The sequence below is a fragment of the Uranotaenia lowii genome, chromosome 2 (assembly GCF_029784155.1).
Source record: "Uranotaenia lowii strain MFRU-FL chromosome 2, ASM2978415v1, whole genome shotgun sequence".
Lineage (NCBI taxonomy): Eukaryota > Metazoa > Arthropoda > Insecta > Diptera > Culicidae > Uranotaenia > Uranotaenia lowii.
The window spans coordinates 8288109-8315866 of record NC_073692.1 but is presented as its reverse complement, the minus strand read 5'-3'; positions in this window follow the sequence as shown (position 1 = coordinate 8315866).

Below are 27758 nucleotides of genomic sequence, written 5' to 3'. Positions count from 1 at the left end.
GAATATATAATCTTTTTAAACTTATCTATTTGAATAAAAAAAATGCACCAAATGACTGCAAAATGTGTACTGCCACAGGAATCGGCATATTCGCAATGAGTTTTGTATGACTACATTTTCAAAAAGAATTTTTCAATTTTTTTTTCAAATTTTATGTAAATAATGGAAGTTTTAACTTCAATGAAGTTCTTGGTCATGAAATCGTAAATACTATTTACTACATTAAATCAAATGCCATGGGTTTTGATGAACTGCCAATCAAAATTATTCAAATTTTACTTCCGTATATTCTACGTTTTATTTCACATCTGTTCAACTTTATTATTCGGACCTCAAAATTTCCTAGAGAGTGGAAACTAACAAAAATTATTCTTATTCCGAAAAAAATCCAAATCTAAGAAAATCTCAGATTTAAGACCCATGAGCATGTCAACGTCAAAAGTTTTCAAAAAACTTACTAAACAACAAATTTGCAATTATACGAAGAACTTCAATTTGATTCATAAATTTCAATCCGGATTTAGAGAAAATCATAGTACCGAGACAATTTTAATCAAAGTACATGATGATATCGCTAGAGCAGTGGACGAGAAAAGAATTGCTATTCTTCTGCTGATTGATTTCGCTAAAGTTTTTGATAGAGTTTCTCATAAAAAGCTTTGTTCAAAACTTACATCTATGTATAGTTTCTCTACACCTTCAGCTGATCTAATAAAATCTTATCTTACACAAAGAAGTCAGTCGGTTCAAATTCAAGATCAGTCAGGTGTTCCCCAAGGCTCCGTTCTTGGGCCTATATTGTTCTCGTTACTTATCAATGATCTTCCTGCAGTGCTCGGCTTTTGTTCAATTCATATTTTTGCCGATGATGTGCAATTGTACCTTTGCATCGATGGGCATTACAATCAATTGCTCAGAAAATAAATAATGACTTAGCTAAACTTGTGCACTGGTTAACAGTAAATTTGCTCTCGATAAATCCTAGTAAAACTAAAGCATTATTTTTTATCTAAATTCAAAACTCATCTACCATAACCTGATCTGTACGTTAATGTTGAAAAAATATGCTTTGTAGATAAAGCGAACAATTTTTGTCTTTTTTCCAAATTGACTTGAATTGGAATAAGACATACTTATTGCCTCATTTTTTCTATTGTGATTTCATTTATTTTGATGCTTTATCAACATGCTTGAATAAACTTAATGTAGCCTTCAAGGCTTGTGTGAGATATGTTTTTAATTTGTCCAGGTTTTCTAGAGTTTCGCATCTACATGAAAGATTAATCGGGTGCCACTGTTCGAACCTTCTTCTTTACAGATCCTTAGCTTCGATTCACAAGATATTGACAGTTAATGAACCTCCATACTTTCGTATCATGTTGATACCATTGAGAAACACACGTACTTCAAACTTACTTATTCCTTACCACAGTTCGTCCAATTATAGTAATTCTTTCATAGTGAAGGGCATTGTGAACTGGAATTCACTACCGAAGAATTTAAACAGATTAACTCAAAAAGTATCTTTAAATGAGATTTACTGGCATGGGTTGGCGAGGGGCAATAGAACTAAAGCAGCATTTGCAGACTACGGAGCATAGTTAGTGAGATAGGCGCAATTTAAATGAACAGCTTAGAAACAAATATGAATTCTTTTCTACCTACCATTTGAAACGAATTAAAAGATGTAAATCTTATGTTGCATGAATAAACCACAACTTAAAACTAAAAACTAAACTAAAACTACAAGCACCTCAGTCATTTTGACTGGTGGACCTGAATTTTTCAAAGCAGCTGAATAGGTCGGCTGCATGTCACCCCCTCCGATGATTTTTGGCTTTTCTGTTTCTGCATTGATTTTCTTTTCCTGTTCTACGCGTTGCCTCTTATTCTGAGGACCATCAAACTTAAGATGGCCCTCCAGCTTGCATAGGAAGTACCTTTGTTTTAGGCCCTCGTAAAAGATGGTCAACACAACAGGTCAAGCTCGAGTTCTACTGGGAATTTCTTACGTAGGGGAAAACTGTACAAGACGCACCAGCTAAGCATAATTGCTATTTACAGCTATACCTATAATTTAAGAACCAAATTGAAAGTTGACGACGATTCAGGGATCAGATTTACGTATTATCGAAAAGAAAAAATATGATAAAAACACGATTTTGACTATATTTTTGTAAAAAACTAAAACAGCCAGAAAACAAACCGCGGGGTAGAACGCCAAAGCTAGTGGACAGAACGCACCAAACATGAAGGGTGGTAAGAAATGGAACAACGATTATACGGATTGTAATTATTGAAACATCAAATGTTTGATTACATGTTCATCGTATTTTTGTAAACTAACCATTCTTTGGCTAAAAATCATTTAGTGTTGCTAAACTCTACGAAAATTTCGCTTTTCAAAATACACTTTTTAATATCCTTATATATAAAACGCCTTCAAGTAGGCAACGAAATTTAATTTTTTTGACTGATATGGTGATATCGTAGCAAACATGGCGGCCGATAATTTTTTTCGAGTCGAATATTGGTGCACCGTTTTAACTCGAACAAGGACGAAATTTGTTATAATTATGAATTGTTATCATAATTTGGGAGTCAGCAAATAAAAAGAATGGCATTTTGTTTTGATATTCGGGTTTTCTCAAAAGTTAACAGCATTCAAAATTTGAGCGTAAAACACGTGGTCTTGTGGGCATTCTACCCCAATTTTCATCTGAACGATTTTTGATAAAATTTTGTAGGAAGTTAATAAAATACAACAAAAATGTTATAGTCTCCCGAAGCGCACATGCGTGGATAAACGATAAGCTGTAGTTTTATAAGATTGCGCAGACTGTTTTACCATAAAACCTTATATGTTACTTATGAAAAGTAACAAGTTTCACGCTGATTCCATTAACTCTTCTGTAACTAAGAACTGAAGTAGTTTTTGTGAACTTTTCATCTTTTGAATGATGAAAAAGCTTGTTTGCTACAATATAAATGAAGAAAAACATCATTTGAAGCCGTTGGTTAGTGTATATTTGAGAAATAATGGCATCGGCCATCTTACCCCGCTGGTGCGTTTTGTACAGTTTTACCCTACTGCCAAGGTTGCCGAAAAAAATTCTGTGTATTGACGAAATAAAAATATGACTTTCTGTGATTTTACCCAAAAATTCTGTGACGGTTTTTTGTGATGTTTTTTTTTTCACTTATTTCATTTAAACATGACACAGATTCTGTGATGAAAATAAGCAAAAAAAATCAGTGAAACTATAGATTGTTCAGTGATTTCGGCAACCTTGCGTACTACCCTTTTGACGTTTCCATATTTGGATAGAACCGCCACGATATCAGAGATTGAAACCTCTGGAGGAAGCTCAAAAATCCTCACGTATTTCGTGAGCCCTCCCGCGATGCCCATTTTCACCGATACCTTGTTGCCGTTAAAGTACTCGAAGAAATGTGATTCCAGATTTTATGCCAAAGCTTCCTGCATGCTTTCTTGCGTCTTAAATTTCATAAAAATTGACCTTTCCTGAGCGAACTTATAAGTCGGCTCCATAGATTTTCTATCTGCATCGAATGTCTTCACAAATCAGGCCACCTCCACTAGAGATAGCCTGCTGCACCGAGAATTTAAACGATATCGTGGTTTTAACAAGGCTTCCGGCCATTTTGGAGCTCGTGGTCCATATAAAGAGGTTAGAAAAAAACAACTCCACCAGTAAACAGATTTCTCTCAAAGGTTGAACGACTGAAAACTTTTTAAAGTATAAACTACAGTTCATCAGTGCTGCAAGATATAAAATATCACTGAATGATTGCATACTGAAAGTAAAGATTTACATTAAATCTCAAAAATTTTAACTACCGTCAAACGGGGACATGCAACAGCAGGCTTAGATGCAACATTTGTATACCACAACACTTATTCAATGTTTATTTTATTATAATTTTTACGTTATATTATGATTCAGTGCTTACAAAATGATGAAGACAAAGTTTCTCACATAATGGGATACTTTTTATCATAATTTATCAGATAACATTATCATTATTCTTTTTCTTCAAATGATTATTTTTGAATTTTTTTTAAACAGATACATTAGTTCTTTAGTATTGTGAGACGTATTACTCATTAATAAGCAGATCTGTTGGATTTCCTCCCAGAACAAAACCCCATGATAGCTTGCTCCACATGTCACCACGAGGAAAACGAAACCCGAAAGTATTCGACCACTCTTTAGTGGTTTTTTACCCCATGATGCATGCAGTTGATGATAAAATGGATTCTACCACTGCAGCACTGCATATAGTGGGTGGACATCAGACCGATGCAAATGTTTTTTTTTTTAATGGAAATTTCAAATTATGAAGTCTTAAATTTTCCATAACTTTTCCATAAACAATACAAGTTATGGAAGGGATTCATTTAGTTATGAACTATCGCAATGAGTTTTGTTAATGTATGAAAATGAATTAGCAAAATTTAACATTCAAAAATCACCTTTTCTAAAAACTGTAACTTTCTGATTTTATAAATATACCATGATATTTGTAGTACATTTCATGTGAAAAAATCACAAGCCTAATCTCAATCCCTAAAAATATTTGATCAGGGTTACTGATAATCGCTTCGTTTGCTTCAAAATTTCCAATCGTTACGACGCAACCACAGTTACGACGCTCTTTAGCATTGACTCCCGAACGAATCAAAACATACAACATAAGAACGCCGTCTTAGTGAACCATGTACTATGAATATTCGTTCTGTTTGTGTTGCCTAGCAGTGACAAAATTCCACTTCAGTTTTTTTTTACTTCAAAATCTGTTTATTTTTTAATTCTTGTACGAAACAACTGTGTTCTTATCTTTTATTATTCTAGGTTTGTTCTTCCACCTCAGGAAGAAAATTACAAACTCATTAAAAAATTCCCTCACCTTATATGATATGATTGTCATATCCATTCCCGTATTCATAGCAATTCGAGAGAAAGAGTGTACAATGGTAGTATTTCTAAGTTTATGTTCCTACATAACCTTAAAATGTTCATTCGCTATACATTTCGAATATTTAAAAAAAAATCATCTTCATAACTCTGAACCCTTGTTGAGGACTTTCTATAACCTCAATGGGACTCTCACTTTTTGGTTAAAGTTCTTTTTATTTCATTTTAGGGACTTTCATTAACCCTATGTGTTTTTTTTTTCAATCAACCCTTTTTGGAGACTTTTTCTCACCCCAAAGGGACTTTCGTTTTTTTTTAATTTGTCTTATTCGATGTACATAAAATTGTTCCACCCACTAGGGACTATTGTTCACCCTAATGGGACTTTTCATTTAAATTTATTTTTAAGGTCAACCCTAGGGGACTTTTTTCTCACCCCATCGGGACTTCTATTTCACGTTTTTCATCAATCCACCCACCGGGACTATCATTTACCCTTATGGGACTCATTAATATCATTTTCAATTTTGAACAGTATGTTTTTATGTTAAATAAAAGTTATGTTTCGAATATTATTTTCTGTATTACGCATTCATTAAAAAAAACTTTTTGGCTCACAATTTTATCAACATCTAAAAACAATCCAATAATACACTCATGCAAAAATTTAAATTTTCTAACCAGCATTTTCATTTTTATTTTTGACTTAATCAAAATTTTAAATTTTCTGACCGCCATTTTGTTTTTTTTTTTTCGATGCCAGTGATCGAGTTTCTTGTGGTCATATTCTTTCATTTTGAAACATACCTGTTTTGATAGCCTTTTACTAGCCTACCAACCGCGCCATTGTCGTGACTGGTGGATCAAATCAACTAAACCCACGCATTCCACTCGATAGCCGCCTCCACAGACATTCGCAAATACAAACTTGAACTCCACGAAAGCTATCATCACCTTTCTTTTCAAGCTCTCTCTATAGACTGACGATATTGATGAATGAGCATTATCTTCAGCTTCACGAACATCGACATTTCTTTCTTCGATTTCTCTTTCTCTGTTTCTCTCAGTCCAGGTTCCTTTTTTGATTTGACATACTGAACGAATGCAGCTCTTCATCGATTTATTTTCAGAACGGTACCGTTAATTCCAATATTAAGGCGTGTCACGTTTTATCTGATACTTATTGTTATATGAACCCGTAATACTCTCTACAGCAACCACAGTTACGACGCTCTTTAGCATTGACTCCCGAACGAATCAAAACATACAACATATAAGAACGCCGTCTTAGTGAACCATGTACTATGAATTTTCGTTCTGTTTGTGTTGCCTAGCGTTCCTTGTTAATTTCCCCCTCCGATTTTAAGTCATTACTCCAGCAATCATTCGCTTCGCTAATGAATGAATTCGTTTGCGAGTTGATTCGGCGCGAGTTGATGACGATGCTGTTGATTCATGCCCAAAATCAGACCTTTAAGGAAGAATTCTACTAGGGATCAATTCCTGGGATAAAGACTAAGACCAATATTTAATAAAATAATTAACACACCTTGAGAGGGAAATAAGGCAATTTTGGCAAATATTTGGTTTTTGGGCATCTATTGCGTTCCAAGAATTAACTCGCTTTCTTTCGTGAAGCGTTCGCGGCGAAGCATGATCGTCAGCGATTCGAGTAGATGTCGAAGAATTCGACGCCGTCTACGCGCAATGTTTTCATTAGAAGCGAATGATGATTGTTTGATGGTTACCGATAGTAACTCAGAAAATAACGAATCACTAAAGAGGGGAAGAAAAACAAACTAGGTTTGCGTCGTTCGATGCTGAAAAGCGTCGTTTCTAAAGAAAACAGACTTTCTATGTTGAGGAGTAAACTCGTTGGTGACTAGGATCGGGGTGAAAAACCATTCTGAGCGAAGATCAGCAACCTTGTATTTGATGCTATGAAAAAAATTAAATATTTAGCATATTTAGCACGAATAAATACTTGATGTTTCAAAAATTATCGAAAAAACATATGGAAGCCAAAAGTAAATTTTTGCAGCGATCTAGTGGACACAATACGGTACTTTTGATCTGCTGTCTGCATTCGGAAAACTTCACCCGACCGGCCAACATCACCAAATGCTAAAGCTCATCCACATTTGTCCTCTGCGTCATTGTGTCGGTAGTTCCTAAATAAAAGTAAATTTGTCGTATGGGAAAAAGCACTGCTTTTTGGATTCTAACTAAGAACTTAATTTGATAAATTAGGAAGGTTGTAGCGGTCGCACCATTTAAAATTTTGAATTGGATAACTGTTCGAATCTCGAATCGTAAACGCCAAAATGTATGCAACTAAGCAGTGAAAGCACTGAATGTTCCCATCCCTTAATCGAAGCTCATCTCGAAGGGATGAGGGTCAAGCTTACTCCCCCAAGTCGACCCATAGGCTATTCCAAGAGGGTTGGAAAGAGACAGGAAGACCCGAATTACGGACCAATAGCGTGCGACTTATCCAATTTTAAGAATTCCCGAAGATTTTCTAAAGATGGATCGGGAAATGACGTACTTCCGTTAAAGTCGTACGCCCGAGATGGCTTTCCCTAATCTGAGGATACATCTTACAGAACACTTTAATCTGGTTCGTGAGTGAGCACGGAAGTGCACTTTTGATCGCGTTTCGATTTTTTATCTAATTTTAAATTTCAATTAATTTTGCTTTAATAGGTAAATTTAGTGATGGCTTTAATTTTATTCGAAACTAAAATTTCTAAATTTACAGTAGTTCGCCAATTAAACTACTAGTGCGAGATAGGGCAGAGAATTTGTGCGAGAATAGAAAATTGTAGCAGGTAAAGTCGTGCGTTGTAATTTGACCGCAAGTTGTGGTGCTAATAGTACTGCCGTATTGGCAAAAAAGTATCGCCCGATCTAGCGAAGCGGAGGAGTTTTGGCCGCCCACGAACCGGACATTCCGACGGTAGGTCGGAAAAGGGCCCCAACCGTCAACCCGGGGTCCTCACCCAGTGCAACGAGGCGAGGTCCATTCGCCGCCGACAATCAGCTCAGCGTTCTACAAGCTGTTTCCTAAACAGCATCGACGACGACCGAGCAGCTCAATAGCGGTTGTGAACAGCAGCAGACTCAACAACGACACACGAGATTGCCACGAGGTAAAGCCAACCCGGCTACAATTGGTGAGTCATTGCCCTCATGTGCCTAGTCCAGTATTTTCATATCCATCTTCGCAGTGTGTCGTCCATCTTTCATGCAACGGATCACCTTGCAGAATCCGATTTTTCCCGGACCGCTTACAAAGCGTCGGACGCGTCCGTAAAATGTTTTAAAAGTGGTTGACAAATTTCCGAGAATTTATAAATCTTATGCATAAGTAGAGAAGGTATGGAAGTCCCACTATGAATTTTTCGAATTCCGATGCACTAGAACGGGGAATCCCCATGCGGAATAACATCAGCATCAACAGCACCTCGGTCTAGACCAATAGCCAATCTATTTTTTCGTAGAATTCTCGCACGCACCGATAGGAGTTAGATGGTAGAAAAATAAAACTAAGAAGTGAAATATTGTAAGCCAAATCTGTATCATTAACTACCATGCGTTCACTTCAGTAGTCAATGAAGTTGCGCAAGAAAGCGCCTTTCGTTATGCTAGCATAAATAAACACATTATAGCAATAAACACAGTATAATGCAAATTCCTAATCGACAGAATTTTTAGTTGAAGATAAACTTGAAATCCCATCACTCGGGTTCGAATTAACTTTTGGAGAAATGGCCTCGTGCCTTGATTATGAGTAGCTTGGTGTACTTCTGTAATTGTTCGTGGGTCGGGTTGGAGTAACTGTAGGCCAATGAAGATACCTTTAGGTATGAGCGAACTCTTACCGCCTCATCTTGGCTTTGAATCTGGTTTCGGACGAATTGGTAGAGTGTGACCGAGTTCCCACTCGAGCTTTTGGGTCTTAATTTGTAAGTCACCTGCATCGGTCCTTAATCCCTTTCGGATTAACATATGGACTCGCCTTGACGAGAGTCTCAGCCGGGCAATTCAGACCTTGGTGTGTGGTCTTCGATTTCGGTCGGAGTGGCGCATAAGCTACATGCTTCACGAAGGGACCATTCAGTGCTGGCTACTATTTGGCAACCACAGTGGGTTTTAAAGGTTAAAACCCCCCGCGGTTACAAGGTAGATCTAATTTAAATTTATGAATTAAACAGCGTTATTTTGCCAAATTTCGATTATATGTTACAATCTTTTCAAACAGATATTTATAAATTAGAAACTTCTTATTTGGGCCAATTACAAATATTTTTAGAACTAGAAATAGTCATCTTTTAGTAGAACTACAGTAGAACCACGCTTATCCTGTCTTTCGCGTTATGTATAGTTGTGTTTTATCTCGACGATATATTGTAATGCTATTCAATCTTCGTTTCAGCGAGTTTTAAGTCCAAACTAACCGAAATAGTTCGATTATTTAAATAGCAGTCAAAAACCATGTATGCTATGCGCCTGGTGGTATGCAACGCCAGAACAAATATATAAGGAACGTCGATGTTTTTCGATTAATCTGAGGTTTCACTTTCCCGACTACCTCGGATAAAAGAGGTTCTACTGTATTAGAAATGCCTTCCCAAAAAGGCCTCTATTGCACGATTAATTTTTCCCCTGGAGGAACAAATCGACGCACCACGTGAAAGCTGTTTCAATTTGTCTTCGAAACTCACTCGAAATTCTCGCACTCAAAAACGGCTCGCAAAACAGCATATCTACATATTTGCCGAACATTTAGAATGCATGTCATTGCACAAATATGTCTCCATTTCCGGGATATTTGCGACAAACATTCCTGATTCCTTTTTCTCCCAGCAGAAAATCCTGGCAGCTTTACATACTACGTACTTAGGGTTCCAACATATAAGCATGTGAACATTCTTTTCGGGTGACGAGATGTGTGGCTCTTCTCTCTTCATCTTGAGCTGCCAGGACTCCAGCCAATGCAATGCTCTATGGGTACGTACGATTGCTTTATGAAGAACTACTTGGTACTGATGCTGTGCTCACTTTCCAATATGAGGAAGGAAAATGTTTGCGAATGAACATCTTGCTGCCTGTATGTGTCTTCATGCGTCTGTAAGTGTGCTCTCTACATGGGTGTGAATTGCAGTCAACTGTTGGGAAAATCCTCAAAGGACCGAAATGTGAGAAATCTCACAACGTTTGCACTGCCATTCAGATTTGTGAGTTACATATATACATTTGGGAATTTGAGATTTTTTTTTCATCTCCCCTCCCTATGCACTTTGCACTTGATGATGTCGTATAGGGAAATATTGATACGAAATGTGTAGAGCACATGGCATAAAGCTAATATTTGTACCCACATGTAGAGATCAGACGATTGAGATGTTATTACAGTTGCTATTTCCTGGATAATTTTTTATCCCTAAAGCCAAAACACCCAATGGGTTATTTAGCCACAAATTTTTCTTAAAGTATAAGCATCGAAATCGTCACATGTAATGTTAAAGACATAGACATCTTTTTTAGATGTTGGTTTTCGGGTGATCGTTTCTAAACCCCAACCGAAAAATCACAAAAAGCCGATTCCAGCCACTGACTGACGTCAAACGGGGTTGTCACTAGAAAATAGTGACCTCGTTAGTCAAACCAATTAACGATGTTATTGTGTTCAGCTCAGTCTCGAACACCAAACCAAACGAAAGCACATCAACAACTCACAAAAAAAGGCTCCCAACTTTGATTTCGTACAAAACTTTTTTTTTTTGCTCTCTTTCTGTTTTTGGTGCATTTGTTCTAAGTTATCGTTCCAAATGAACCACTGGAAATGTCAGAAAAGTCTTTGATCTCGATTCGCCTCTTTTTTGATGATTTTGTTTGGCTCTGAAATGAGAGCAAAAAAAGCAACTCCCCATCCCCCCAATCGTGTTTTTGTTTTGGTTATAAGCTGGTGACTGCAGCTCGTTAAAAGTTGGGCAATAGCATAGCATATAGTGATTTTTGAGGATAAAGTTAAGAGTTGTAATGGATGTGTGGGAAAATTTTTATCCTTCTATTTCGAAAAACGATTCAGATACATTTTGTAAATTGGCTCGAAAAACTTTACCTCTGCAGGATTGTGGCTCAATCGGCAATAATATGAAAAAAAAAAAAACAATGAATAAAAATTGACAAACAATGGACGAATATATGAAAGAACATATAAATCATATATAAAGAACAATATATGACAAACAAAAATGTGACAAATGGTAGAACTTTGAATGAGATACAACAAATGAATGAGATACAAAAATAGGCCTAAAATTAGACAAATATTACAAAATTATGACAAAAATATGAAAAAAAAATTGAAAAAAGTTTCACAAAAATGACAGACGTAGGATAACTATGAAAAAACTTGTGGCTTGTGATATAGCTCAGTTGGCAAATCTGTTGTCTCCTGAGCCGATGTCCGCGAGTTCGAGCCCAAGAGTAAACATCGAACACAGTTGTACCGGATAAGTTTTTCAATAGTGATCCGCCAACTGTAACGTTGATAAAGTTGCGAACGCCATAAAGATAGAAAAACGACTATAATCGAAACAAAAAAAAATATGGAAAAACTATGACAAAAATGGTTAAAAATTTGACATTTAAATGACAAATGTGCTAGAATATGACAAAAATCTAGTCAAAAATATGAGGAATTGGATAAAAATATTATAAAAATTTGACAAAAAAAACATATGTCCAAATGATGACCAAGACAACAAAAAAAAACAAAAATTTTACAAAATATGTCAAAAATTCGAAAAAAATAAAGTATCAAAAAATATGACGAAATAATCATAAATTAAGGACGAATCTATGAGTTTGTGATGTATGAAGCTCAGTTGGCAAGTCTGTTACTCCTGAGTCGGTATCCGCAAGTTCTTAGTTCCTATAAGTTTTTCGGTTTTTTTCGGCAAACTGAATGACGTGAAGATGTTAAACTGATAATAACAGGAACAAAAAAAAAAGAAACTATGAAAAATTTTGACTAGTGAAAAAAATCTGTTAAACTATGGCAAAAATACGAAAAATGAAAACATTAAAAAATCTTGACAAAAATTGACAATAAAACCACAAAAATATAAAAGAATTATAAAAATGCTTTGTCAATTTTTGGTCATAGTTTTATTTTTTTTTGTCATAATTTTGTCACATTTTGTCATGTTTTATCATATTTTTGTCTTCTTTGTGATCTTTTAATTACATTTGTAATATTTTTTGTCAAATTTTGTCACATTTGTATTTTTAATATTTATTAAAGTCGACATATTTGTATCACATTTGTCATATTTTTCATAATGTTGTCGAGCTTTTGTCAAAGTTTTTTTTTTAGTTTTGTCATTATTGTAAATTTTTTGTCAAGTTTTTTTTTTAGTTTTGTCAGATTGTTTTTTATTGTCACGTTCTTGCCATTTGTAATAAATTATTTTAATATTTTGGTTATGGCTTCGTCATTTCATTGTCAACTTTACCAAATTTTTGCTTTATTTGTTTTCATAAATCTGTTTAATTTTTTTCTAAGTTATCTTGGATTTTTTTTCATGTGAATTTCAGTAATTTACAATTTATTGAAGTTGAGCAGAATAAACCATATTGTATTTTGAGATGGCGTACCATAGCGTCAGACAGCGAAATTTGACTTTACTTATAAGGTGATAAAAATTCACAAAAATTCACAAAATTTGACAAAAATTGACAAAAACTAACAAAAATTGACAAAAGTTGACAAAAAATTTCCGAAAATTTACAAAAATTTACAAAAATTTACAAAAATTCACAAAAATTTACAAAAATTGACAAAAACTGACCAAAAAATCAACAAAAAAAAAAAAACAAAAATTAACAAAAATTCACAAAAAATAACAAAAAAATAACCAAAATTTAAAAAAAAATGTTAATATATTAAGAAAAAATTATCATGAATTACCAAAAATTTACAAATTACTACAAAAATTAAAAAAAAATCACAAAATTGACAAAAATTGACAAAAATAGTCAAAAATTGACAAAAATTGACCAAAATTGACCAAAATTATCAAAAATTGACAAAAATTGGAAAAAACTTGACAAAAACTTACGGAAATTGTTAAAAATTAATAAAAATTTACAAAAATTGACAAAAATTGACAAAAATTTACAAAAATTGACAAAAATTGACAAAAATTGACAAAAATTGACAAAAATTGACAAAAAATTGACAAAAATTGACAAAAATTGACAAAAATTGACAAAAATTGACAAAAATTGACAAAAATTGACAAAAATTGACAAAAATTGACAAAAATTGACAAAAATTGACAAAAATTGACAAAAATTTACAAAAATTGACAAAAATTGACAAAAATTGACAAAAATTGACATAAATTGACAAAAATTGACAGAAATTTACAAAAATTTACAAAAATTGACAAAAATTGACAAAAATTGGCAAAAATTGACAAAAATTGACAAAAATTGACAAAAATTGAAAAAAATTGACAAAAATTTACAAAAATTTACAAAAATTGACAAAAATTGACAAAAATTGACAAAAATTGACAAAAATTTACAAAAATTGACAAAAATTGACAAAAATTAACAAACATTGACAAAAATTGACAAAAATTGACAAAAATTTACAAAAATTGACAAAAATTGACGAAAAATGACAAAAAATGACAAAAATTGACAAAAATTGAAGAAAAGTTTACAGAAATTGACAAAAATTGACAAAAATTGAAGAAAAGTTTACAGAAATTGATAAAAATTGACAAAAATAAAAAAAAATTACCAAAAATTTAAATAAAAACTTTCAAAAATTAACAAAAAATTTACGAAAAATGACAAAAAAAAAAAATTAAAAATGAAAAAAATTCAAAAATAGTGACAAAAATACATAAAAATTTACAAAATTTCAACAATTCGCAAAAATTGACCAAGATTTACAAAAAATACAAAAATTTAATTTTTTTTTATATATGAAAAATTTTAACAAATTTAAACAATTGAAAAAAAAAATCGGTAAAATTTACAACAATTAAATAAAAATTTATAAAAAACAATTGTATAAAAAGCTAGAAAAACTTAAAATTTTCAAATAATTCTGCTGAAATAAAAAAAATTAAAATTCCTACAAATATAAAAAGAATTCAAAAATGGTTGGAAGTTATAAAAATTGATGAATATTTAAAAAAATCTACAAAGTTTAACAAAAAGATAAAGAAATTTTATAAAAAATTAACCAATATTAAAAAAAATGCATTATTTTCAAAAATTGCCCGAAATTGACGAAAATTTACGAACATTTACAAAAATTGGCAAGAATTGACAATAATGGACAAAAATGGACAAAAATTGACAAAAATTGAGAAAAATTAAAAATAAAATTGAAAAAAATTGACCAAAATCGATAAAAATTGACAAAAATTGACAAAAATAACAAAATATTACAAAAATTACAAAAATTTACAAAACTTTACAAAAATTTACGAAAATTGACGAAAATAGGAGTCCTCGGTGAACTACCGAGCGGAACGGTTCACTTGTAGCGGTCGCTCCGGGTCGCGTCGGGTTGATTGAAATTGTGTCTGTTTTTTCTGAAATCAGTTGACTTGGAGAGTTTTTGTTAGCAGTTTTCCCTTGTGAAACAGTTGCTGATAACTTATTGATAGGGAAAATGAGCACTTGCTCCAGCAAGTTTTCAGTGGAAAAGTGAAATATTTAGAAAAAGAAAGTGGCTTCGCGATCTGGAAGACGCGTCGTGTGCATTATTGGGTTTGGGTTTACGGCAAAGAAGATACGAAAATTTGTCTTTGAATGGTTCCGAGCGAAATTTCTTTTTAAAATAATGAGTGGAGAGGGTGGAATTGAGTGTGAAAGGAAGTGAAAGATAGTTTAATTAGAAATTGTGGTTGAAATGTAAAGTGTTGGCAAAATGAAAAAAGCGCACCGAATCCAAAAGCTTCATATTAAGAAGTTCTATGGTTGTGTGAATAGTCGGCAGAAAAAATTAGTGGAAGTCGAAAGAAAATAAAAATGGCTAAGAGAAAGTGTTAATTGAAACATATGGTACAGAATGCGAAATATGGCGTCGGAAATATTACGTTCATATTTTCGCAGTAATTGCTCGAATCGAAGATGCACTGACAGCATGCTGTGGGCCATAAATATGTGTGCGTGTAGCCTACTCTCAACGAAAACGCTTGATGCTCAATCAGGTTCATCAAGTGGTAAATGAATGAATGTGTGCCATGTAGGAAATTGCTGCAACTGAAACAGTGATGAATGAAAAAGTGGGTTCACTTTGGATGGAATGAGTGAGTGGAACGCACTAACTGGTCATCAATTATAAATGCTTTCCGCATCTGGAATAAGCAAGAGTCGTCGCTTAAAATTGGTGAGAATGTTCTGATTACTTATAAACATTTTTCCAACTTTTATTATAACTTTAACAGTTTTCGACATAATTTAAGCTCTTGTTTTTAGGTATGCAGGTAATTTAATTTTAAAAACGTCGCACGTTTGTTGTGATGTTTTGTAATCATAATGTTACAAATTCCAGGAACGCAGAGGAAAATAAATGTCATCGACATGAACACATTTTGTCAACAATCTGACAATTAAAATTTTAACTTCAGGTCCATGTGTTGAATATGCGGATCGTAAATTAGCTTAAGTTAAAATTTTAATCTTGATTTCAGATCCAGTGGTGGAATAGGAATTCCAGCTTTGCAACTTTTTATAAAATGTAAGGTCATCGCAATTAATAGCATAAGTTGACCAAAATGTATTATAATTTCAACAACTTTTCATTTCAGATCTCGTTCGCTTTGATTAATAATTTTCAGCTTGTCACTTTCTTGGTTTCAACAGCTTATTAAATTATTTTTTTATTATTTATTCTCATTGTTTTATTATCATTCACATCATATTCTTATTTCACATTATGTTATATTAGATTGGTTTCTATCATATTGTGTTATATTATAATAATATTAAAAAAAAACCTTTTTGTACCTCCAAATTGTAAATGTTTATTATTATTTCATCATAGTTTACCGGTCGACATCTTTTACAAATTTTAACATAAGAAAACTTAATATATGTAATTAAATTTTTTTCTGTTTTATTGAATTTATAATCCCATTTACTTTCAGCATCAAAAAGCCGCAATTGAAAATGAGTTATCGTGTATTTTTTGTATTCTTTATTTGTATTTGTATAATCATATATCATATTATTATTCTTTCTTATATGACCACCACATTGTAAATGGAGTGAATCAGATCATAGTCTTAAATTATTTTTCTAATAATATCAATATTTTTTACTTGTTTTATGTTCTTCAACATGTTTAAAAACCAACACATTTCAATTTTGTCAGTTATTATTTAGTAGTTTTTCAGCATAATCATAATCGCCAGGAAAATATTCCTGGATCATATTTTAGAAAACATTATAATACATGTATATAATATATATATTATATTTTATAATACATTGCCATTTTATATTATATTATATTGAAGTGTATACTATTACAGTTTATCATATTATATACATAACATATATTGTATTTAATTATATCATATTGTTCTATCATTCATATTATCATTATTACAAATTTAAACAACTAGGGTAGGGGCATCTGGGTATCCTCGTTTTACAAAAGGAGCGGTTACCGTGTATGCTAGTTCCCGTTTCGAATACTGGACGTTCCTCAATTTATGCCAAGGGAATTTGGCATGGTTGAGGAAAAGAAAGTGTTTGATTACTTTTTGTAAAAAAAGGACGCACTCTTTTTTCGGAAGCCTTGGCGGCGGGATTATAATTTGCATGCTATCTTGGTTAGTCAACAACTTGGTTATAGCTTCTCGAGACTTTGCCCCTTTTCACCCTGGATACCGTTAGTGCTTCTGCTTACGATTCCATTCCATTAGAAGTCTCATTGAGTAGTTATTATTGTGTTGCGTGGTAGCCAAGATGGACGTGTGGGTTATTTTTTTTGCCACAACCGCGGCGCTGCCGTAAACCCAAGGTGGATACAATACATACATACATACATTTACGAAAATTGACGAAAATTTACTAGAAAAAACTACAAAACTTTACAAAAATTCACAGAAATTTACAAGAACTAACAAAAATTCACAAAAATTTACTCAAAAGGACAAAAAATTACAAAAATTAAAAAAAAAATCCCAGAAAATCATAACAATTGAAAAAGATTTACAAAAATTTAAATTAAAATTTAAAATAATTTAAAATAAACTTCTTAAAATATAAAAAAATATCTCAAAAACAAACAATGAATTTCAATAAAATTAATAAGCTTGATAAAACTTTACAAAAATTCTACAAATATTTACAAAAATTGATAAAATGTGATAAATTTCTCAAAATTCGAAAATAATCATAGGTTCAAAATTTTACAAACAATGACGAAAATTGATATAAATTGACAAAAATGATAAAAAAAAGACAAAAATTAAAAAATTGACAAAAACTAAAAAAAATTGGTAAAAATAGACAAAAATTGACAAAAATGGACATCAATGGACGAAAATTGACAAAATTGACAAAATGGTGAGAAATTTTCCAAAATTCGACAAAGTTAAACAAAATTTTAAAAAGAATGACAAAAATTGATAAAAATTCACAAAAAATTACAAAAAATTACCAAAGTTTACAAAAGTTTACAAGAAATCGCAAGAGAAATACGAGACAAAAATTTAAATAAAAATCAGAAATGAACAATAATTGACAAAAATCGACAAAAAGTTACCAAAAATAATTAACAAACAGTTACTAAAAATGTCAAAATACAAAATGTAATATTGAAAAAAAAAATCAACAAACGTTGACAAAAGTAGACACAAACTGACTATTATTGACAAAAATTGAAAAATTTGAAAAGGAATCAATGAACGATAAACATCGAAGCTAAGTATTTTCTTTTTAACATCATTTTATACACAAGAGATAAGATTTAATATCAAATACCCTGTTTTTGTGATGGCTTCAATTATGTTCAATAATGAGGAATAAAAGAAATATTTTATATTTCTTTTTTTTTACCACCGATGCTGCTTTAATAGGGCGCAATGAAAGCTATCAGAAAAAAGTCCTTCTATTAATATTTTTAAAAGTCTTCTATGTTCTACTTGTCCATGTTTTGAAAAGGTTCATATTATATTTTAATATAAGAGTAAACATTTTATTCGTTAGTTTAAAAAAAAACTGAATCAAACATAAAATCACCATAATTTTGTAGTTCTTGTTTGAGTTTTGTTCACATTCAATTCACTGGTTAAAAATTTTCGATTTTGGAATCTTAAAATCATTTTATTTAGGGTTTTCAACAATACACATAAACATTAAATTATCGTGAGTACAAATTTCAATTTTATGTCATCGAATAACAGAGGACTGAAAAAGGCAGAGACTTGATATGGAGTTGTTTATGAGGGTACTGTGTGGACTGTTGTCAATGAAAGTTGTTTTTACATTTTTATCTCATTAGGCTGGAACAAATATCAATTTCTTCTTTTGTCACCACCCCCCCCCCCCCTCCCCCCTTTCGAAATTTTCAAAAACCCGAAGGGGGAAATAAATAAAGTTTGAAGTTTTTAATGTAAATTTCGAAAAAAAATTCAAGAATCCAAAAGATTACAAGACGAAAAAAACAAATTTTGGAAGATGGAAGTTATTCCACTTTTTGTATTATTGATTTTATTGAATTTTTCGATAAAATATTACATGTTTTTTAGGTTTTGTGCAATGATATTCTATGCAACCGTGTTGCATACAAGCTTTCGTGCAATTTATTCCAATTTATTTGTTTTTCGCATTATTTTTTATTGTCCCCCCCCCCTCGCGATGTTCCAACTCCGAGTGACAAAAGAAGGATTTGAAATTTGTTCCGGCCTTATTGGATGATATAATCATATCCTAGCACTTCAAGTTCAATTATTTAAGGTGGATATAAATTATCAACTAAGCTAAGCTAAGCTAAGAACTAAAAATTGCTAGGAACGCTGTTATTTAGAAGTAAAGTTTTTGGTCGAAAATCGACTTTCTAACACTAAGCTGTTTTTCAGGCGATAAAAAACCCTCTAAGGACTCGCTAATCTGAATATGCAGTTTGTTATTCTATTTTGTTTTTCAGGTCCAAAATTTTTGTCAATCGGAAAAATATACTGAAATTTCATGTGGTATATTTGGTTATAGACGACAAACATTTTAAGATTTTTCTTAGTTTTTACCTCTCCGTTAAAATTAAAGAATTTCAAAATGTTACACCAGACACGATATAAAACAAAGGGTCTTTAATAAAACGAAAAAAAAAATAAAAAAAAAAATGTAACAATTAAAGAATTTCAAAATGTAACATAAAAACAAAAGTTACCTAGTGTTTGATTTATTTCAAAGCACAAGTCAAAAAGGTTTGTAGTCTTAAACAAGGTTTCTGACGCTCTCCGATGACTCATTCCTTTACTTTATTCTTGGTTTTTTTTACTTATTTTATGCTAGAATAAGTTTTATGGTTTTGAAAAAACAAAAACATGATTTCATTGAATTTGCGCTATTATTCGTTTGATGTTTGGAACCCTATTATGCGTTAAAGGATTAACGTTAGTAAGCTAATAGTTTGTTTTGAAAAATTGGCCTTAAATTGAATTGAGCAATTTACAAAAAAAAAACAATTCGAGTATGAAAATCAGAATACTGAACTGAAGTCAAGTATCGGCAGAAGCGATTTCCGACTTAGTTTTGGGAAATTTCAAGCATTATTTCCAATGAAATCACGCACCCCTCATAAATCCCCTTGATTGGCCGGAAGTGATTTATTATCATCGGGCTTTGCCATTGCTAAAATCCGCGTGAGCGCGTCCATCAACATCGATGCGAAAGAAAACCCCGGCGATGCTGCTCGTGAAGACTGAACTTCAAGAAAGTGAGGAGTATTAGAGAGGAAAAAAATAAGTATCGTTCGAAAACTCCCAAAGCTGCATTATTCAATCCACGCAAAGGCAATTCGTTCGAGCAGCTCTTTTCCATCATCCAAGTAACCAGTTTCCGTGATGTGCTTCCGGCTAACATCACGAGGGGGGAATGTGTAAACAATAATTTATAAACAAGCCTTCTTGGTGTACAGGTCCTATGGAAGAGTAGAAAAGGCAGACAAAAATAGAAGCCGCGCTTGCTTCGATGACGATAGGTGTTGAAAGAAAGGTTACACAGTGAGAAAATTTCTTTTAGATATTTGTTACTTTTTTGTTACAATTCTCTTCAATTTCCAGAATGTCGTAGGAGTTTTGTATAAAAATTGTTTCTTAAAAATTATCTTAAATTTATCCTTGGTTTTTTTATCCATACATTGTGAATGTGCTCCAGCGCCCTTCCAAAACTGTCAAAGGGGAGATTGTCCCGGAAATCCGAAGCTACACGGAAATAGGGATGAGGCTGTTTTTTCCAATCGGTTACACGGATACAGCCAATTTAAAATTTCATAAACGTGAACCCTTGTAATTTACGTCCTGTGCGAGGTTTGAAGAAGTGTTTTTTTTCGCTCTCCCCAACACTCAAATTTCGAGCCCCAGCGAACGGAAAAGCCGACGCCATAATCTAATTGAAAAATAGGGTACTCCGTTGATGGAATTCGTGGGGATGTAAAACAATCAACGATGCACCCCCGACCACCACCTGTTGCCGTTTGGTGATGAGGTGAAATGGGAAAGGGGGGATGAATGAGGCAAAAAAGACGCTAGCTACTCGGAAGAAAACGGAAAGAAACCCGACGGCGCTAATGAATGATAATTAATAAATTTCCCTTTCGTAGAGCAGCGTCGTCCTTCGTCGAGCAAGACGATGATAAATTGTAAGGAATCCATCGGAATACTAAGAAGGAATCAACCGAGTAGGCGTGTACCTTCTTGAGTTTGTCTACTTCGGCAACGATTGCTGAGATTTCTGCGCTCTCTGCTGGAAATGGTTTGAGTAAATCGATCCTGAGGCACCTGCAATGAAGGCCTTTTTCCTAGGACTTCAATGGTTGCTGAGATGGCTGAGATTCTTGGGAGAAACGTTTCGAAAGTTATTTGCTTTTAGTGGCCACTCAGTGGGTCTCCATCAGTGATGGTTGAGCTTTAATTAACTAATTGATTTGCTGCTTTATGATCATTGCTATATTCGAGTGTCGTTGGGAAAGTTCTGTTAAGAGTTTTGCGAATGATTTATGACCGCAGGATATTTTTGAAATACTTTGAACATGAGCTTAAATTCCAAAATGACAAACATTACAGATAATGAAAAAAATTTACATAAATGAAAAAAATTACTTAAATGACAAAAATGACAAAAATGACAAAAATGACAAAAATGACAAAAATGACAAAAATGACAAAAATGACAAAAATGACAAAAATGACAAAAATGACAAAAATGACAAAAATGACAAAAATGACAAAAATGACAAAAATGACAAAAATGACAAAAATGACAAAAATGACAAAAATGACAAAAATGACAAAAATGACAAAAATGACAAAAATGACAAAAATGACAAAAATGACAAAAATGACAAAAATGACAAAAATGACAAAAATGACAAAAATGACAAAAATGACAAAAATGACAAAAATGACAAAAATGACAAAAATGACAAAAATGACAAAAATGACAAAAATGACAAAAATGACAAAAATGACAAAAATGACAAAAATGACAAAAATGACAAAAATGACAAAAATGACAAAAATGACAAAAATGACAAAAATGACAAAAATGACAAAAATGACAAAAATGACAAAAATGACAAAAATGACAAAAATGACAAAAATGACAAAAATGACAAAAATGACAAAAATGACAAAAATGACAAAAATGACAAAAATGACAAAAATGACAAAAATGACAAAAATGACAAAAATGACAAAAATGACAAAAATGACAAAAATGACAAAAATGACAAAAATGACAAAAATGACAAAAAATGACAAAAATGACAAAAATGACAAAAATGACAAAAATGACAAAAATGACAAAAATGACAAAAATGACAAAAATGACAAAAATGACAAAAATGACAAAAATGACAAAAATGACAAAAATGACAAAAATGACAAAAATGACAAAAATGACAAAAATGACAAAAATGACAAAAATGACAAAAATGACAAAAATGACAAAAATGACAAAAATGACAAAAATGACAAAAATGACAAAAATGACAAAAATGACAAAAATGACAAAAATGACAAAAATGACAAAAATGACAAAAATGACAAAAATGACAAAAATGACAAAAATGACAAAAATGACAAAAATGACAAAAATGACAAAAATGACAAAAATGACAAAAATGACAAAAATGACAAAAATGACAAAAATGACAAAAATGACAAAAATGACAAAAATGACAAAAATGACAAAAATGACAAAAATGACAAAAATGACAAAAATGACAAAAATGACAAAAATGACAAAAATGACAAAAATGACAAAAATGACAAAAATGACAAAAATGACAAAAATGACAAAAATGACAAAAATGACAAAAATGACAAAAATGACAAAAATGACAAAAATGACAAAAATGACAAAAATGACAAAAATGACAAAAATGACAAAAATGACAAAAATGACAAAAATGACAAAAATGACAAAAATGACAAAAATGACAAAAATGACAAAAATGACAAAAATGACAAAAATGACAAAAATGACAAAAATGACAAAAATGACAAAAATGACAAAAATGACAAAAATGACAAAAATGACAAAAATGACAAAAATGACAAAAATGACAAAAATGACAAAAATGACAAAAATGACAAAAATGACAAAAATGACAAAAATGACAAAAATGACAAAAATGACAAAAATGACAAAAATGACAAAAATGACAAAAATGACAAAAATGACAAAAATGACAAAAATGACAAAAATGACAAAAATGACAAAAATGACAAAAATGACAAAAATGACAAAAATGACAAAAATGACAAAAATGACAAAAATGACAAAAATGACAAAAATGACAAAAATGACAAAAATGACAAAAATGACAAAAATGACAAAAATGACAAAAATGACAAAAATGACAAAAATGACAAAAATGACAAAAATGACAAAAATGACAAAAATGACAAAAATGACAAAAATGACAAAAATGACAAAAATGACAAAAATGACAAAAATGACAAAAATGACAAAAATGACAAAAATGACAAAAATGACAAAAATGACAAAAATGACAAAAATGACAAAAATGACAAAAATGACAAAAATGACAAAAATGACAAAAATGACAAAAATGACAAAAATGACAAAAATGACAAAAATGACAAAAATGACAAAAATGACAAAAATGACAAAAATGACAAAAATGACAAAAATGACAAAAATGACAAAAATGACAAAAATGACAAAAATGACAAAAATGACAAAAATGACAAAAATGACAAAAATGACAAAAATGACAAAAATGACAAAAATGACAAAAATGACAAAAATGACAAAAATGACAAAAATGACAAAAATGACAAAAATGACAAAAATGACAAAAATGACAAAAATGACAAAAATGACAAAAATGACAAAAATGACAAAAATGACAAAAATGACAAAAATGACAAAAATGACAAAAATGACAAAAATGACAAAAATGACAAAAATGACAAAAATGACAAAAATGACAAAAATGACAAAAATGACAAAAATGACAAAAATGACAAAAATGACAAAAATGACAAAAATGACAAAAATGACAAAAATGACAAAAATGACAAAAATGACAAAAATGACAAAAATGACAAAAATGACAAAAATGACAAAAATGACAAAAATGACAAAAATGACAAAAATGACAAAAATGACAAAAATGACAAAAATGACAAAAATGACAAAAATGACAAAAATGACAAAAATGACAAAAATGACAAAAATGACAAAAATGACAAAAATGACAAAAATGACAAAAATGACAAAAATGACAAAAATGACAAAAATGACAAAAATGACAAAAATGACAAAAATGACAAAAATGACAAAAATGACAAAAATGACAAAAATGACAAAAATGACAAAAATGACAAAAATGACAAAAATGACAAAAATGACAAAAATGACAAAAATGACAAAAATGACAAAAATGACAAAAATGACAAAAATGACAAAAATGACAAAAATGACAAAAATGACAAAAATGACAAAAATGACAAAAATGACAAAAATGACAAAAATGACAAAAATGACAAAAATGACAAAAATGACAAAAATGACAAAAATGACAAAAATGACAAAAATGACAAAAATGACAAAAATGACAAAAATGACAAAAATGACAAAAATGACAAAAATGACAAAAATGACAAAAATGACAAAAATGACAAAAATGACAAAAATGACAAAAATGACAAAAATGACAAAAATGACAAAAATGACAAAAATGACAAAAATGACAAAAATGACAAAAATGACAAAAATGACAAAAATGACAAAAATGACAAAAATGACAAAAATGACAAAAATGACAAAAATGACAAAAATGACAAAAATGACAAAAATGACAAAAATGACAAAAATGACAAAAATGACAAAAATGACAAAAATGACAAAAATGACAAAAATGACAAAAATGACAAAAATGACAAAAATGACAAAAATGACAAAAATGACAAAAATGACAAAAATGACAAAAATGACAAAAATGACAAAAATGACAAAAATGACAAAAATGACAAAAATGACAAAAATGACAAAAATGACAAAAATGACAAAAATGACAAAAATGACAAAAATGACAAAAATGACAAAAATGACAAAAATGACAAAAATGACAAAAATGACAAAAATGACAAAAATGACAAAAATGACAAAAATGACAAAAATGACAAAAATGACAAAAATGACAAAAATGACAAAAATGACAAAAATGACAAAAATGACAAAAATGACAAAAATGACAAAAATGACAAAAATGACAAAAATGACAAAAATGACAAAAATGACAAAAATGACAAAAATGACAAAAATGACAAAAATGACAAAAATGACAAAAATGACAAAAATGACAAAAATGACAAAAATGACAAAAATGACAAAAATGACAAAAATGACAAAAATGACAAAAATGACAAAAATGACAAAAATGACAAAAATGACAAAAATGACAAAAATGACAAAAATGACAAAAATGACAAAAATGACAAAAATGACAAAAATGACAAAAATGACAAAAATGACAAAAATGACAAAAATGACAAAAATGACAAAAATGACAAAAATGACAAAAATGACAAAAATGACAAAAATGACAAAAATGACAAAAATGACAAAAATGACAAAAATGACAAAAATGACAAAAATGACAAAAATGACAAAAATGACAAAAATGACAAAAATGACAAAAATGACAAAAATGACAAAAATGACAAAAATGACAAAAATGACAAAAATGACAAAAATGACAAAAATGACAAAAATGACAAAAATGACAAAAATGACAAAAATGACAAAAATGACAAAAATGACAAAAATGACAAAAATGACAAAAATGACAAAAATGACAAAAATGACAAAAATGACAAAAATGACAAAAATGACAAAAATGACAAAAATGACAAAAATGACAAAAATGACAAAAATGACAAAAATGACAAAAATGACAAAAATGACAAAAATGACAAAAATGACAAAAATGACAAAAATGACAAAAATGACAAAAATGACAAAAATGACAAAAATGACAAAAATGACAAAAATGACAAAAATGACAAAAATGACAAAAATGACAAAAATGACAAAAATGACAAAAATGACAAAAATGACAAAAATGACAAAAATGACAAAAATGACAAAAATGACAAAAATGACAAAAATGACAAAAATGACAAAAATGACAAAAATGACAAAAATGACAAAAATGACAAAAATGACAAAAATGACAAAAATGACAAAAATGACAAAAATGACAAAAATGACAAAAATGACAAAAATGACAAAAATGACAAAAATGACAAAAATGACAAAAATGACAAAAATGACAAAAATGACAAAAATGACAAAAATGACAAAAATGACAAAAATGACAAAAATGACAAAAATGACAAAAATGACAAAAATGACAAAAATGACAAAAATGACAAAAATGACAAAAATGACAAAAATGACAAAAATGACAAAAATGACAAAAATGACAAAAATGACAAAAATGACAAAAATGACAAAAATGACAAAAATGACAAAAATGACAAAAATGACAAAAATGACAAAAATGACAAAAATGACAAAAATGACAAAAATGACAAAAATGACAAAAATGACAAAAATGACAAAAATGACAAAAATGACAAAAATGACAAAAATGACAAAAATGACAAAAATGACAAAAATGACAAAAATGACAAAAATGACAAAAATGACAAAAATGACAAAAATGACAAAAATGACAAAAATGACAAAAATGACAAAAATGACAAAAATGACAAAAATGACAAAAATGACAAAAATGACAAAAATGACAAAAATGACAAAAATGACAAAAATGACAAAAATGACAAAAATGACAAAAATGACAAAAATGACAAAAATGACAAAAATGACAAAAATGACAAAAATGACAAAAATGACAAAATAGACAAGAATGACAAGAATGACAAGAATGACAAAAATGACAGAAATGACAAAAATCACAAAAATGACAAAAATGACAAAAATGACAAAAATGACAAAAATGACAAAAATGACAAAAATGACAAAAATGACAAAAATGACAAAAATGACAAAAATGACAAAAATGACAAAAATGACAAAAATGACAAAAATGACAAAAATGACAAAAATGACAAAAATGACAAAAATGACAAAAATGACAAAAATGACAAAAATGACAAAAATGACAAAAATGACAAAAATGACAAAAATGACAAAAATGACAAAAATGACAAAAATGACAAAAATGACAAAAATGACAAAAATGACAAAAATGACAAAAATGACAAAAATGACAAAAATGACAAAAATGACAAAAATGACAAAAATGACAAAAATGACAAAAATGACAAAAATGACAAAAATGACAAAAATGACAAAAATGACAAAAATGACAAAAATGACAAAAATGACAAAAATGACAAAAATGACAAAAATGACAAAAATGACAAAAATGACAAAAATGACAAAAATGACAAAAATGACAAAAATGACAAAAATGACAAAAATGACAAAAATGACAAAAATGACAAAAATGACAAAAATGACAAAAATGACAAAAATGACAAAAATGACAAAAATGACAAAAATGACAAAAATGACAAAAATGACAAAAATGACAAAAATGACAAAAATGACAAAAATGACAAAAATGACAAAAATGACAAAAATGACAAAAATGACAAAAATGACAAAAATGACAAAAATGACAAAAATGACAAAAATGACAAAAATGACAAAAATGACAAAAATGACAAAAATGACAAAAATGACAAAAATGACAAAAATGACAAAAATGACAAAAATGACAAAAATGACAAAAATGACAAAAATGACAAAAATGACAAAAATGACAAAAATGACAAAAATGACAAAAATGACAAAAATGACAAAAATGACAAAAATGACAAAAATGACAAAAATGACAAAAATGACAAAAATGACAAAAATGACAAAAATGACAAAAATGACAAAAATGACAAAAATGACAAAAATGACAAAAATGACAAAAATGACAAAAATGACAAAAATGACAAAAATGACAAAAATGACAAAAATGACAAAAATGAC